Source organism: Tupaia chinensis, unplaced genomic scaffold, assembly GCF_000334495.1.
Source record: "Tupaia chinensis unplaced genomic scaffold, TupChi_1.0 Scaffold145870_1, whole genome shotgun sequence".
NCBI lineage: Eukaryota > Metazoa > Chordata > Mammalia > Scandentia > Tupaiidae > Tupaia > Tupaia belangeri.
Window position 1 is genome coordinate 124,780 of NW_006205727.1, and position 15,828 is coordinate 140,607.

Genomic DNA, 15,828 nt, shown 5'->3' on the forward strand with positions numbered 1-15,828 from the left:
GAGATTTTTGCCGTGCAGTTCGTGCCCTTGCCAGAGAAAGAGAGAGACAATGAGAGGGAAAATGAGAAATCAACCCCTCCACCCCCAGAGAAGATGACCACACCACAATCCCTTCTCCTTCATTCTCCTCCTGGGATCTTGGGCAGATGTGCACACATACTTGATGTGAGTTTTAAGCCACTGGGTCCAGAACACAAACCACGATTTGCCGTGTGGGAGTCCAGCAGTGTTACCACTACACCATCTGCTGTCCCCAAAATAAGTAATGCTTTACCAAATAATCAAAAAAAAAAAAAGAAGTATATTATGAACTGTCAGTAAAAAGAACCCATCTCAGCTCAGAGAATGGATGGCAAGGAATCAACTGCTGGAACTCAGAGGTGCTGAAAGTAAGGAACAAGATTCACTGCATCAGAACCACACAGTTTATTCTCAGCACTGTGGTTAACAGGAGTATCCGCCTAGCCCTGCCTGGCCCTGGTAATGCCTGCCACCAGAAACCATATGCTGATGGGACAGGCAGAGGTGGCTGTGCACACAGTGGGATGGGTGCCCTGAGGCTCAGGAGCCCTGACTCAGGAGTTCTGCATAGTTTGTGGCAAGTAGGAATCAAAGCCAGTCCTCCTTTCTCTGGGAGGCAGCAGCCACATAGCCATGCTGTGGTCACCTTCACTTATTGTCTCTGAAGCCAGCTCCAGTTCAGCATCACTGGATAGTTAAGTCTTGCAGTTTGGCAGTGTTGCACTGATAACCACATGAATTCTGGAAGGCACCCATGATGTCAGTCAGATGTGTGGTAACGGTATACACAGTGTCATTGTGTTAGTTTCTTTTGGGAATACTGGGGTCTTCAAAAAGTTCATGGAAATACATATGTGAAGAAGCTGTGCGTGGATTTCAAAACATTGTTATGCCAAAATAAACTCTTAGTTGGGCCAGCCTTGTAGCTTAGTGGTTAAGGGAGCTGGATTGCCCATGACTGGCTACACGACACTTGAAAAATATTCCAGGGGTATATATGTGTGTTCCCTAAATTCCAATAGGATGGAGAAATGGAGGACAAGGGATTGCAGCATGACCATGCCCCTGGGGGGTGCCTTCTCCTCTCTCTATTGCTATATCTGTTTCTGGTGAGCTTGTATACCCTGTGACCATTTAAACCTTTTTTTAAAAAACTCATGCTTTATATGTTTACATGAACTTCTAGAAAAACCCTTGCATGAGGAAGTTACTGGAGATTGGTTATCTGGGTAATGTGGGGGTACAGCAAAAGGTATGAACCTAAATAAGGAGTTTGCTGTACTTCGTCCCCCCTTTCCTCAGGGCATAGAGGATTTAGAAAATACTCCTATGCCCCATGTCTCTCAGGATATTGAAGTGGGGTCATCTGTCGGGATCTAAGTACTGGAGAGTTCATTGCCAGCCTTCATTGAAAAGAAGTTAGAGGGACTGGCTCGTGAAGAGGCTAAGGATGTGGAAGTTTTACAAGTTTGACTGAGATGACTATATTGCATTACTTAAGTGTATGCACAGTTTATAATGGCCTTGTAGTATTTGTAAGTAAGCGTTTAACATATTTGTGAATCTGTGGTGATGATATTCCTCTTAATGGAGCTAATGTGTTTAGCCTATAGCAGCCCAGCGGGAACGTGTGTGCCGGGGGGAGCAGCCCTACTGTGGGTTGGCTACTGATAATCTTTGCTGTTCGGGAATGTAAGTCAAGTATGGCCTGCTTTAAAAGAAGTTGGAAATTCGGATTTTTTCTTTTTTAAAAATTATTTATTATCATCAGTTTCAATTTTGACCAGAGAGAGAGAAAAGACAGAGAGCAAGCCACCCAGGTCCAGGACTAAAACCACAGTCAGCCATGTGGGAGTCCAGTGCCCTTAATCACCACACTTGAAATGCCAGTCCCCCCGAAATCCAGATTTTGAACATATAAAATATCTTTTTTTTTTTTTTTGGAGAGGTTTTTGCTATAGGGCGCGTGCGCTCACCAGACAGAGAGAGACATAGAGACAGCGAGAAATCACCCCCCAGAGGGGATGGCCACGCCGCAATCCCTTCTCCTTTCTCTTCTCGGGATCTTGGACACGCACACACATGCGCCCAGCGTGAGTTTTAAGCCACTGGGTCTGGGACGCGAACCGCGGTCGACTACGTGGGAGTCCAGTGACATAGCCATTACGCTAACTGCTGGCTCCCTGAACATATAAAATATCTTGATATTCCAGCGTTCACAGCTAATTAAAAACAGAGTTTGGAAACTCTGGAGTAATAATCTGAGACTCTGAAGTGAAGAGCTGATAATAAAAAAAAAGTTTTTCGTACAGGGTGGTTTTCTACCCTCGCTTACTCCGAGTTATGTGGAAGGTGTGTGGTGCACTTTTTAAAAAAAAAAAATGCTGATGCCTGAGCCTCAGGTGTAGATCTGATTCCATTGTTCTTGGGTGGAATATCCACATCAGTTTTTTTGTTTGTTTGCTTTTGTTATAGGGTGTATATGCTCATCAGGGCAAGACAAAGAGGGAAAATGAGAAATCAGGGGTGGGGGGTGGGTGGGAACCATGCTGCAATCCCTTCTCCTCTAAGGATTTTGAGCATGCTCTTATACATACCCCGTGTGATTCTTTATCCGTTGGGGTCCAGGACTTGAACATCAAAGTTGGCCATGTGGGATCTAACACACCTTCACCTCTATGCCACATGCTGGTCCAGCATCAGTAAAGCCCATTGAGTGATGCTAAAGAGAAGCTATATTGGAGAACCACCAGTGTAATACATTTTATGGAGGGACAATGTTCAGAAACCATAGGATCATGTTAGCAGTGGATTTCTTGGCCACTTTCTCTTGTTTAGGTACCTTTATCTACCTATATCCATGACAGCAATTATTCCCTTGCTTATGGTTCTAAAACACATCTCTTAGGAACCAGCAGGTGGTGCGGTGGTTAAAGCACTGGACACTCCCACATGGCCGACTATGGTTTGAGTCCTGGACCTGGTGGCTTGCTTTTTCACTTTCCCTCTCTCTCGGTGTCTCTCTCTCCAGTCAAATTAAAATTAATGAATTAATAAATATAAAAAATAAAATAAAACGCATCTCTTTAAGAGTCACTTGGGGGTGGGAGCAGATGGCATAATGGTTAAATTGCTGAAGTACCATGTAGTTGACTGTGGTTTGAATTCTGGATCTGGTGGCCTAAAACTCATGCCAGGCATGTGTGCGTGCATGGCTAAAATCCTGAGATTTTGTAGGAGTAGAAGAGATGGATGGAGGAGAAGTGATTGTGTCATGGCTGTCCCTCCAGGAGGTGATTTCTTTCTCTCTGTCTTGTTTCTGTCTCCCTGGTGAACACACATGTCCTGTAGCAAACATCTTTCAGTACTTAAAAATATAGCTTAGCGAGAGTGCTGTGTGTGTATGTATATATCTTATCTCATTCTCTCCCTCACCTGTCTCTCACTCATGAGAGAAATAAAAAAAGTATATTTATACAAATACACATAGATACCTTACATTTATTTTTACTTATGTGATTTGAAGTACATAGGTTTTCTTATTAAAAAGGGAATTATGCATATGAAATAATTTTAAGGAATCTTAATAGGAAAAGAGAAACCACTAAGTATTTCACATAGAAGGTAGGGCCATTAGCCATCATGGTCATCTTTAAGGATTTGATTTCGTATCAAACCTATATTCAGTTCACCCTACTGACCCATGAAGCTTTTTAAGGGAATCTTTTTTCTTAGCAGGATATGAGCTTTTCTTTTATATCTTAATTCTATGAAGTCATCAAAATCATTTCTCAGAGAACCTTTTCATTCTCCGAGCTGCTGCTTCTGAAATTGACATATGCAGAGAGGGAAAAGCGGGCTAGCCTGTGGCCTGGTGATTAGGTGAGCTGGGTCTTATGTGGCTGACTGCGCAGTTGAGTCTTGAGTCAGCAAGTTGAAAAAACACATTGGGTGCTTCTGTGTGTATGCCAGAATCCTGAAAGGAGGGGGAAATGGAGGAGAGATTGCTATGTGACCTTTCCCCATGGGGTAGTGTGCTTTCTCTCTGTGTCTCCTGGGAGTACATGTGCCCTCTGACAAATTAAAAACAAAACAAAACAAAAAAAAGCTCCAAAATGCAAGCCTAACTTTTTGGGCTTCCTACTTCTTCTGCATGGTCCCATGGTTCTTACATAAAGTCTGAAGTAAAGTTATATAAGTGCTTTGATGACATGGAACAGATTGCTAAAAACATTTTTTCCTTTTTTTTTTTTTCTGGAGAAGTTTTTGCTATAGAGCATGTATGCTCGCCAGAAAGACAGAGAGAAACAGACACAAAGTGAGAAATCACCTCCCCCCCCCCCCAGGGGGGATGGCCACACCGCAGTCCTTTTTCCTCTTGGCATCTTGGGCATGCACGCACATGCACCCGGCATGAGTTAAAGCCACCAGGTCTGGGACTCGAACCGTGGTCGACTACATGGGAGTCTAGCAACATAGCTATTATGCCAACCTCTGGTCTCACTCTGAGAGATTCTTTAATGTGAATTTTTTTGCTGGCGATGGTACCTCTGGTACCTCTTTACCCTTGCTGTCACAGTCACTTTTGTTATTTCTATCAACCAGCTTGCCGTCTCTAAGCCCTTCTAGCTGCAGAAACATCTAGAGTCTCATGAAGGGCAGCCATGTGAGCATCTTCATCACTATCTGTTCTATTGTATATCTCCATTTAGGATTGAGGTGATGTTCACTTCTAGCATTATCACTTTCTGTTTCTTATCTGTAATTTCATCTTTGGGTGCCAGTTCTTATTCAGTGATTAGTTTTTGGAAAATGTCATCAGTGGTTTATTACTACAAGACAAGGAAGCAACAAAGAAAACATGTTCAAAAAATGTGATGTGATTGTCACTTAAACAAGATGTGTATTAGTGTGTATTGATTTGTTGATTGAAGATCTAGAGCAAGATTTGTACTTATTGCAATTACTCATACCTTGGCAAGCGGAGATTTTTTTTTTAATGTTTATTTCTTCCATGAGAGAGACAGAGAGACAGGTACCCCAGTGGACCATCACATCGTGATTTATTATCATTAATATTATTTTAATTTTCTATAGGGCATGTGCAAGAGAGAAGGAGAGAGAGAGGGAGGGCAAGAGAAAGAAGGCCACAGAACTGGGACTCAAATCGCGGTTGACCTTGTGGGAGTTAGCACCTTAACCACCACACCACCTGTTGTTCCAACAAGTGAAATTTAAACTGTGTTTTGGGCTACTTATTTATTTAAACTGAAACCAGTGAATACCACAACTGTGCCAAGTGAGGGCTGTTTGTAAATGGGATTGTACACTATATACTTTTTGTGTCTGATTTTTGTTTACCATTGTGAGATTTAATGTATGTAGCAGCTCCTTCATTTTAATTATTATGTAATATTGCATTGTATAAATTATAAATAAACACTAATCTACTGTTGTTCCTGTTTTGGGCCACTTATTTTTTGTGTATTTATACACATACTTTTTTATTGGGTAGATTTAGGGCTAGGATTGCTTAATTAGAGAAACCATATCCTCAAGTTTTAATTAGATAATGATAAAGCGTTTACCAGTACATTTATTTTTCCATCAGCAAAGTATGTAAATTCTGGTTGCTTGGTGTTCTTGTAGTACTTGTCAGTGTTTTTTCTCTTCTGAGTTTTAAAATTTGAGCTAATGAATTAATATATAAAGTGCTTTCTATCTACCCACTTATTGAGAAAGATTAAAAAAGAAATGATAAAATTGATATTCATTTACTACACTGTACATTAGAAACATTGAGAAAGGTTTTTGGGTTGGTTTTTTTTTTTTCTTTTGGTAATAGATGAAATGTGTTACACTGGGTAGAAATACTTGATGCTAGTATTTCAGCCCTCTTGGAGAAAGTTTTGAAACTATTTAAAGCCAGCAGGTGGCCTAGTGGTAAAGTTGGTTGGATACCATTTGCTGACTGTGTGGTTCAAGTCCTGGACCTGGTGGCTTGAAAAGCACCTTTGATTACTAATGGCGAAAAACCTAAAGCCTAAATCTGTAGCGAAAAACCTAAAGCCTAAATCTGTAATAACAGTTACTATTCTGGGCAGAGATTGCATTCTCTAGGGATCTTAGAAAAATGAAGCTTAGAGTGGTTAAGGATATCAAGGTTAAAAGACCATATGTGAGTAGGTGAATTAATTGTTGAATCTGTATTGGCCTGCGGAGAATGCTCTGAGACATGCTGTCATTATTTTTTTAATTATAAATCAGTCTAATTTAACTCTGTGTTTCCAAAAATTATCAACTTAACTGTATACTTTTTTTGGTTCTGTGGTTTGATGAATTGCACTGGTATCTTGTATGTTAGTGTTCTGTGGAACATGTTTTAAGAAAGAGGTTTTTGGTTATAAAATCAAGTCTCTGGTAGAAGAGAATATGAACCAGCCAAAACATTTCTATCATTTTTAAATTAATTTTGCTTTCCAAAATACAATTAAACTTAAAAGAACAAAAATCTTCAGATATTTGCAAGGGGTATGGTGAAAGATTAAAAGCTAAGCAGACTGGTGATATAACTATTTTAAAGATAATTTTAAAAATTATATTCGGGTGTTTAAAAAATAATATAATATTGAAATCACATTTGTCACCCTTGAATGTAAATGTTAATAGTTTCTTAGGAAGACTCTTTTAGCACTTGGAAGGCATGTTCACAGAAGGTCTTAAGCCCTATGTGTAAGACTAGTTTTAAATGTTTAAGTTGACACTGTATAATTCTGAAAATGCCAAGAAGCCGTCTGACTCATTATTACACGTTTTCCATCAGCACATGCCTTCCCAGAGCAGTTATAGAGTGATGATTGTAAACATATATCAGATCTCTTCACCAGTTCACTCCAACTCTAGAACCGTCCCACTGTACACCTGCTACATGATCTGGCTTGCCCCTCTCTGATTTCATTCCCTTAACGGGGAGCTTTCCACCTTCATCTGCTCTAGACACACTGATCCTAAACACACATCTTACTTTTGCAAGTCTTTGCATTGCTGTTTCTTGTATTTGAAGTAGTCTTTACCAAGTTTTTGTTGGATTCTGTCCTTTCTGTAACGACTCTAGTCATATATCACCATCTCAGAGAAGTCTTCTCTGACTAGCCTATCTAAAATAATCTCTAATATAATTACCTTTTCTTATAGTGCTTGTTACTCTCAAATGCTTTATTTATACACTATTTTCCCCACTACTATACAAGCTTCATGAGGACAAGGACTTTGTCTTTTAGTATCTTTTGGAACCTAAATTCACAGTATTCAAAATAGAGAGGCTACATTTTCTATTTTACTTCCATCCCTAATCGAAACCTAAATTCCCAGGGATGAAACATTTCTCCTAACTCACTTGCCTTTTTTTTTTTTTTTTTTTTTTTTTTTGAGAGGGAGAGAGAGATTTTTGCTATAGAGTGCATGTACTTGCTGGAGAGACAGAGAGTCAGAAAGCGAGAAATCACTCCTGGGGGGATGGCCACACCACAATCCCTTTTCCTACATTCTCCTCTCAGGATCTTGGGCACTCCTGGCATGAGTTTTAAGTCACTGGGCCTGGGACTCAAACTGGTCAATTATGTGGAAGTCCAGCAATATAACCATTATGCCATCTGTTGGTCCCCTCACATGCCTCCTAATTCCTTGATTTTTTAGATGAATTTTGGACATATTTCCTGCTCCTTAGTACTTCTCTAAGCAACTGTTCCAGTGTCATCTTTTAACTTCCTCGTTTATACTACTCTGTCTTCATCTTTGTACTCTGATCATTTCAAGCACTTTATTTCTACTTTCTTGATGCTTATGATCTGACTCACAGTCTTCTCTATCCCATCCTATCCTTCTTTGTCTTGATTTGATGCTACTTTAAACACTAGTTCTTTTCTTGCATTTTTAAGCTCTGTCTTCAGCTTCCCATAGGCATGGTCAGACCCTAGAATTGTCATTGAGGATTGAGTTGCTCCCATTATGAACTTTGAGTTCACTTCTGACGTGTTGGGAACTCAGTTACATACAGCTGTTAAATGTTAGCAAGATTTCTCTAATTCAGACCTTCTCCAAGTTTTGTGCCCCTGAGAATAACCCGTCAAGCCTGTTAAAGCCTTGAACCCTGAGTCACACCCTCAGATTCTTACTCAGTTGATGAAGATTGATATCCCAGAATTCACATTTTTGTCACCTTCCCAGGTCATACCGAAACAGATCTGTGGACCTGCATTTTGAGGAGCACTGCTCCAGTGAATACATTGCCCCAAGGACCAATTCTAAAACTTTTTACTCTGCCTTAAGCTTCTTTTCACATTCTTACTTTCTATGAAAGACTTTTATAATTACCGAGTGAGATAAAGGCCTTTTGATAGAGGTCTTTCATGTTTTCTTTTCTTGAAATGAAAATTTTTCTTTTTACGTTTTTAATAGGCTCTTCCCTCAAACTCCCCAGGGTCACAAAAGCTGCTTTTCTCAAAACATTGTCCTAGTTCCCTTCTATCTTTGCTCTGTCAGCGTTCAAGGAAAAGTATTGGATTAACTCCTTCAGTAGATATATATTAATTCTTACAATCTGTTTTGGTTTCCAGAGTTTTTCTGGATTCTTGTTCTGGCAGGCCACATGGCTTTTAGGTCTTAAATGTGTTAAGTGTCTTCCAGACTCTGGTGTTTGGTATTAACTATCCTTTCCTTTTAAAAAAATTCCTACCTTTGCTTTCTAGTCATTGCTTGAGGTTTTTGTTTGTTTTTGAGAGATTTTTTTTTTATAGGGCGCTTGTGCTCGCCAGAGAGACAGAGACAGATGGAGGGAGAAGAAGTGAGAAATCACCCTCCAAGGGGAACAGCCACACCACAATCCTTTCTTCTCTAGGGATTTTGGGCATACACGCCTATAAGCCTGGTGTGAGTTTTAAGCTGCTGGATCTGGGACTTGAACTGGGTTGGGAGTTCAGTACCTTAACCACTGTGCCACCTGCTGGCCTGATTCTTGGTTTTTCAAGTTCTCATTTTTCTGACTACTTTTATTCTTGTTTGCCTAATATAGTTTGATTTTTCTCTGCTTTTACATGAAGCCTAGAATGCTTTTCCTACCATCTATTGGGTTGTCAGAAAAGTCAAGATGTATTTTTCTATGCAAAAATGTGTCATAACTTTTCCAGTGACCTAATAAGTAAACCCGTTCTGAGTAATATGGGAGATGCTAGCTCTTTGTGCATAGTGAGCACTTAAAATGTGGCTGGTTTAAACTAAGATTCTCTGTAGGTACAAAATTCTCACTAGATGGTCAAGATTTTGGGTAAAAAAAGAAAACGTCAGGTATTTTACACTCTTTTAAAAGATTGATTACATGTTGAGAATACTTTGGATGTAATGGATTAAATTTTTAAAATTGCTAAAATTAACTTATTTAAAAGTTGAATTTATTAGAGGAGAAAAAACAGAAGTAGTGATAGACTAGAGAAAAGCTAGAGTTAAGCTGCTGGGGGCAGAGAGGCCTCCCAGTCATTTACTTATTTTTGGAGGCACTTGAGAAGGTTATGAGATGTAACGCCAGGATTGTCTAGAAGCCAAGTTGTTTAGAAGTCCCAGTGTCTGGATTCCCGGGTTTCGGGACCAATCTGTTGGCGTCTGCCTCAGGGCTTGGTGCTACTATGGAAGAAGCAGAAAGGATGAGACAAAGGAAAAGAGTAGAAATGGACATAGACAGCCTGAGCCTAGGTCGTCCAAGCAACTTGTGCCACCCAGACGAACTGGACGTCTTCATTTATAGTACAAGGAGACATTACACATGTATGTTTTATGACACTTCATAGATTGGTTGCCAAGTTACAAACAATAAAAAGCAATTAACAAATCTATGAGGGCTTAGTCATACTGGGCCAGGTATATCCCTTGGTGATAATCCCATTAAGAAAAAGTCTCGGGACCAGCAGTTAGCGTAATGGCTATGTCGCTGGACTCCCCCGTAGTTGACTGTGGTTCGAGTCCCGGAACTGGTGGCTTAAACTCACGCTGGGTGCGTGTGCGTGCGTGCCCAAGATCCCAAGAAGAGAATGGAGAAGGGATTGCGGCGTGGCCATCCCCTCTGGGGTGTGATTTCTCGCTTTCTGTCTCTCTGTCTCTGTCTGGCGAGCGCACGCGCCCTATAGCAAAATCCTCTCCAAGAAAAGAAAAAAAAAGAAAGAAAAAGTCTCATCATCTTTTCTAATGCAAAGAACTCTTAGGTGTGGGGAAAGAGCTAAAAACCTTTTCTATAAGAAGTGCACCACTACACCCAGAAAAGGCTAAAGAACCTTTTAGATGCAGAGCAAGAATTAGACTTTACTAATTGGGGTCAAGATGTCTCTTAAAGTTCATCAAATGTGTCTGTTGGACCACCCTTAGTAATTTCCACCCTTACTCTGTCTGCAGCCACGGTCAAGGAAAGACAAGTTACAAAGTTTTGTCAAACCCCAAAAGAGCAGGTGGTGTTTGCTCAGAGCATGTCCCCACACCTCAGATTCTCTCTCTCAAATGTGTCCCCACACCCATTTTTCTTTAAATACTACTTTGTCTATCATTTGATTAAATTCATCTTCTTTTTTTCATTCATTCTTTCATGAAAAAAAGAGAGAAAGCAAGCGCCCTCATCAGGGTCTCACACTGCAGAGTCTCACACTGCAGTCCCCCACCAGCCTTCTCACCCAGACAGGATCATGGGCATGTGTCTGTCTGGCACGTACAGGTCAACCTGGCAGCCAAACCCTGATCTCCTATGGCTGCTAGCATTGCATAGTGTGGAACTGCAGCTGCACCACCATGGCTGGGCTGTAAAATCTGTTAGACAGTATTGGTTTAAGTCTCATCTTTCCTTAAAGATACTGATTTTCTATTCTTTTAAAAAAAAATAATTTAAGAAAATTGTTAGAGAGTGCTTGAGCTTGCTAGAGAGTGAGTAAGAAATGGGGAAAGAGAAGAAAGCACTCCTCAATGAGGAGTGGTCTTACCGTACTCCCTTCTTTGTTTCTCTATTCTGTCAGGATTTGAAGCATGAATGCACACGTACCTGCCGTTTTCCAAACTGCTGGGTCTGAGATTCAAAATGTAGGTTGGCCATGTGGAATCTAGTTTCTTTAACCATTACGCTATGGGGCTGCCCTGGAGAGATTATCTTAGTGCCATAATCTACCAGCCTCCAATAACTATGCATTGGGATACATGCCACCATGTTCCAGTTTTTAATCTATTAATACAGGGTCCCCAACCCCTGGAACTGATCTGTGGCCTGTTACGTAGAAGGTGAATAGGGGATAAGCAGTCAAAGTCTCATCTGTATTTACAGCCACTCCCCATCACTCACATTACTGCCTGAGCTCCACCTCCTATCAGATCAGCAGTGGTAGTAGATTCTCATAACCCTTAGATGGGACTGTCTAGTTGCAGGAAAATAAGCTCAATAATCTTACTGATTCTACTTACTGGTGACTTGTATAATTATTTCATTATAACTTACAGTCTAATAATAATAGAAGTAAAGCATATGATAAATATAATGTGCTCAAGTCATCCCAGACCATCTCCTTCCTACCCTCGCTGGTTCATGATAAAGTTGTCTTCCATGAAACCAGTCCTTGGGGTGAAAAAGGTTGGGAGCAACTGCACTAATAGATGCTTCCCTTCTGAATTATAGTGCCAGCCTTTTTGAACATTCACTCCTCTTCCCTGACCCCTCAATTAGATACTAAGCTTCATCAAAGCCAGGGTAATTCCTCATAATGCCTTTCATATAGTCAGCACTATATTATATATATTGTATACACACACAAACACACACAACTGTGTGAGAGGACACTTTAGAAAGTTCATGGGGGGACCAGCAGTTAGCATAATGGCTATGTTGCTGGACTCCCATGTAGTTGACTGCTGGTTTGTGTCCCAGACCCGGTGGCTTAAAACTCACGCTGGGCGCGTGTGCATGCGTGCCCAAAATCCCGAGAGGAGAGTGGAGGAGGAGGGATTGTGGTGTGGCCATCCCCCCTGGGGGGTGATTTCTCGCTTTCTATCTCTCTGTCTCTCTTGTCTGTCTGGCGAGTGTACGCGCCCTATAGTGGAAACCCCCCCACACACAAAAAAAGGAAAGTTCATGGGAAAAATTTTATTAAAGTATGAGTGTGTTTTGGTGCAGAAAAAGTTTTGAAATCCATATATGATTTTATTTTATAAAAATACACATTTTTCTGTGAACTTTTTAAAGATCCTTAGTATATCTGAAAATGGAATGTGGCTAATATTGCTACTTTATCAAAGAGAATTTTACAGTAATTGACAACCATGTGATGCTTTTCTTAAATTGGTGGGCAGTAGGTGTTGATGTGAAGACAAGGAGAGACATTAGTCTGAGCTATTAAAATCTGACACGTATGTACACCCCCAAGTGTATTTGGCCACCCCAGAGCACCCTGATACAGTAATTCCAAACTGTGCTGTGGTGTTACTGCCATCTGGTGTCAGGATTAGAAAACTGTAGTTTGGCATTTACATCTGTTATTTTCTAGGTTTTTTGAGAGAGCAATTTTTGCTACAGGGTGCATGTGCTCACCATAGAGATAGAGACAGACAGACAGAAAGCAAGAAATAACCCTCTAGGGGGGATAGTCATGCCACAATCCCTTCTCCTCTTGGGATCTTGGGCATGCATGCACATGCACACATCCAGCCTGAGTTTTAAGCCCCTGAGTCTAGGACTCGAACCGTGGTCAACTACATGGAAGTCCAGTGACGTAAACGTTATGCCATCTGTCGGTCCCCATTTCTGTACTTTCAATGGAAAAAGGTTAGGAAACCTTTCATCTGAATTATGGGCCTGCTCTTCTCTTTTCCATCCTTGAAGTAAGTTATCAAAAAAGGTCATTTATTTCAATCCAGTAAACATTTTTCTTCCTTCTTGGAATACTCTTAGCTTGGCATTTTTGATAACATGCTCTTGTTTTTTTCCTCATATTTCTCAGGTGGTTCTCTCATTCCCTTTTTTAAAAGAATAATTTTATTTATTACTATTTTTTTAATTTGCTGTAGGACATGTGTGCTCACCAGAGAAAGACAGAGAGAGGGCAAGAAAAAAAAAACAAAGCCACTAGGTCTGGGACTCAAACTGTGGTTGGCCGTGGGAGTCCAGCCCCTTAACCACTACACCACCTGCTCACCCCCTTTCACTCTTTATTGACAGCATTTTTTTTTTTTTATTGTAGGTTTTTGCCATACATTTTGGCTCCTCTACTTTTTTTAGTCTTTGTTGTCATTCTTATCCTTGGTTAAATACCACTTATTAATGGACAAATTTATATTGTTAGCCAAAAGGCTCCTCTGAGCATGAGACCAAGTTCTCTAGTTGCTTACCTAGATTACACGGGCATCTCAACCGACACATATGTCTTTCTGCCTAAATGTGGATCTCTCACCGTCACCCTCATTTCTCATTTCATTCGTCTATTATGCAGAAGTCTGGGATTCAGGTTGGCATTGTCTGTCGTTCACACTCATTTGTCAAATATTTACCCTACCTCATTAAGATGAGTAGATACCTTCTTGTGCATGTAAAATTTGGGACCCTGCTCTCTTCCCATCTGAGCTACACTGACACTCATCTGGATGAGGTAGGCTCGAGTTGGTTTTTCTCTGTCTGTTCTTGGCTGCACTCACATGTATTACATGTATGTTTCCTTGGCTAGCCTGGAAATTCTGTGATGGCAGAGACTGTGTACGCTGGCCTGAGGAAAAGATAAAGGAAGAAAGCATTCCCCCAGTGAAGTGCGGTCATGCTGCACTCCCTTCTCCATTTCTCCTTTTTGTCGGGATTTTGCACAAACATGAACCTGGCATGTTTTTCAAGCTGCTGGGGCCAGGATTTCAACTATGCTTGGCTATGCAGGATCTGGCTCCCTCAGCCCTTAAGCTACAAGACTGACACTGTATTTATTTATTTTTATTGGCCTTCTTTAATGCTTATTTCGGTATTGGTGTTCTGTACCAGTTCATTTATCATAAATAAATTTTAGCTATTTTCTATCTTCAGGAAACCTAATTGTGTCTGTAAGGGTGATCTATTTGTGGTATCATGCATTAACAAGTGTTCAGATGAACTTTAGGAAAACCCATTTACATACTGGGGACTGCCAAATCAATATGCTGAAATTATTTTTCAAGCATTTAAAGTTCCATGCCATTTCTGAGTGGACATTTTTTTTTAAGAGAGGTTTTTTTTGTTTTGTTTTTGTTTTTGTTTTTTTTTGAGAAGTTTTTGCTATAGGGCACGTGTGCTTGCCAGAAAGACAGAGAGAGACAGACACAAAGCGAGAAATCACCCCCCAGGAGGATGGCCATGCCCTAATTCCTTCTCCATGCTCCTCTTGGGATTTTGGGCATGAATGCACACGCGCCCGGCATGAGTTTAAACCACCAGGTCCAGGACACAAACCACGATCGACTACATGGGAGTCCAGCGACATATAGCTATTGCATCAACTGCTGGTCCCTAAGAGAGATTTTTGCTGTAGGGCGCATGTGCTCACCAGAGAGACAGAGACACAGAGACGAAAAACAAGAAATCATCTGCCAGGGGATGGCCACGTCGCAGTCTCTTTTCCTCCATTCTCCTCTTGAGATTTTGGACACATACGCACACGCACTCAGTATGAGTTTTAAGCCACTGGGTCCAGGACTCAAACTGCAGCCAACTCAGAGAGAGTCCAGTGACATAATCATTATGCCATCTACTGGACCCTCTGCATATTCTTTTAACAGCAGTTCATATCTTACTGGTTTTATTTAGTCCTTTTGGTTTTCTTTGACATTTTAAAGATGCTTTTGCTTTATAAAGTTTTACTAGTAGAGCTTACTTGGTACTTTGAGTTGATGATATTGTTCAGTAAAGAAATTTAATATATGGGACCAGTAGATGGCATAATGGTTACGTCACTGGACTCCCACATGACCAACTGTGGTTTGAGTCTTGGACTCGGGGACTTGAAAGTCACACTGGGCATGTATGCATGTGTGTCTAAAATCTTGAGGAGAAGGGCTTACAACATGGTCGTTGGAGGATAATTTCTCACTTTCTATCTCTGTCTCTCTCTGGTTAGCATATACACTGTATAGCAAAAATCTCTCTAAAAAACAGAAACTTAATTTATAAAAAGTTAGTATTTAGAGATGGGCAACAATCTGCATATTGATATAAACTTGAGACCATGGTTTTAGTAGGTGTATACTAGGATATCTCAACTTTGGCATTATTAATATTTGGACTTGATAGGTTTTGCTTGTGCATGTGTGCATGTAGGATGTTCTAAGCACTGTAAGATTTTGGCAGTGTTCCTGGCCTCTACCAGTTAGTAGTACACATCAACCCACCAACCTTCTCCCATACAATAATCAAAAGTGCCTCTAAGCTTTGCCAAATTGTCCTCCAGGTGTCATGTTGAACAGTGGTTGCAAACCAGTAATACAGGGACCGGCAGGTAGTGTGGTGTTCAGGAACGCTGGATTCCTACATGACAGACCGCAGTTCAAGTCCCAGATCTGCGACTTGCTTTCTCCCTTTTCCTTTCTCTCTCTGTAACTCTCTGGTAAAAAAAAAAAAAAGAAAAAAAAAGAAAAGAAAAGAAAAAAGAATTAAATAAATAATTATTTTTTAAAAAAAGAAAGAAAACTAGTAATACATGCTTTACTACTTAGAAGAGGATAATAGACTGTATAATATCTCACTTGGGAAATCTTTGTCATCCTAGGTATCTTTGAGAGTAT

At 40.5% G+C, this 15,828-nt stretch overlaps 1 protein-coding gene across 9 annotated transcripts in view; it reads left to right on the forward strand.

Annotated features, from left to right (window-relative positions):
• PPHLN1 (periphilin 1) overlaps nt 1-15,828 on the forward strand; it is a 119,838-nt gene that overhangs the window by 43,123 nt on the left and 60,887 nt on the right. The window lies entirely within an intron of this gene.